This window comes from Leptonychotes weddellii, chromosome 5, assembly GCF_054177405.1.
Source record: "Leptonychotes weddellii isolate Sample4059 chromosome 5, ASM5417740v2, whole genome shotgun sequence".
NCBI classification, from domain to species: domain Eukaryota; kingdom Metazoa; phylum Chordata; class Mammalia; order Carnivora; family Phocidae; genus Leptonychotes; species Leptonychotes weddellii.
In genome coordinates, this window is record NC_138373.1 from 141,289,366 (window position 1) to 141,290,351 (window position 986).

Below are 986 nucleotides of genomic sequence, written 5' to 3' on the forward strand. Positions count from 1 at the left end.
CAAATCAAAGTTGCTTCTTGTCCACCAAAAAGAACCACCATGCTGACTTTTGTGCTAATTACTTTGTTATTTTTCTTTACAGTATTACCATCCATGTGTGCGTCCATCCCTAAACAGTATGGTTTAGTTTTGTTGTTGGAATTTTCATCAGTAGGATCATGTGTTGTTTTGCGGTTGGTTCTTTCATTCAACAGTGTTTGTGAGATCTACCCATGATATTTTGTGTAGCTTTACTTCGTTTATTTCCTTTGCTCTATGGCATTCTATTTTATGGATATCCTTGTTGTTTTGAAATATAAAATAAATCATAGCTAACACTAATGAACACTCTCTGTGTGCTGCCTTACATGGTGAGTGCCTTTATTATTCTCATCATATGTATGAGGAAACAGAGCTACACAGAGATGAAATAATGTGCCCAAGGGTTGGAACCAGGTGTCTCATTTAGATACTGACTCCAGAACTCACGAAGTTTATTAATCTCATTCAGAGTCTCGAATTTTCTCACTAGCTACCTGACTTTTTTTCTTTAAGTGCAGTTGGTCCCTAAAGGATTAAATGGATATTTAGGCCCTCCCCCTCCAAAATCTACAATTTTTATTTTAATTCCTACACAGGGGAAGCACCTTCTTTTACATAGAATGCCATAACTTGTGCTGTAACTGCCACAGGGCTTTATACTTTTGCCCTTTGAGTCTTTTCAGAATATTGCCACCAAAATTATGCCCTCGTTTTACCATTCAGGTTTTATTCAAATGTAAGTAGCTTTACCATTAAGTTTTATTTATGGCCTCTTCCCAAGCTTTCATTCCTTATTCAAGCATCCTGCTTCTTTGTTGATTGCTGATTTCTAAGTATGCTTTTCTCCTTCATTTCTTTTCTCTCCTTCCCATGCGTAGGCACTTCTGGGCTTGTGAATTTCTCTGTGTATTTATTTATATATCACCTTTGGTGCCCTTGACCTTACCCCTTGCAGTTCTCATCCC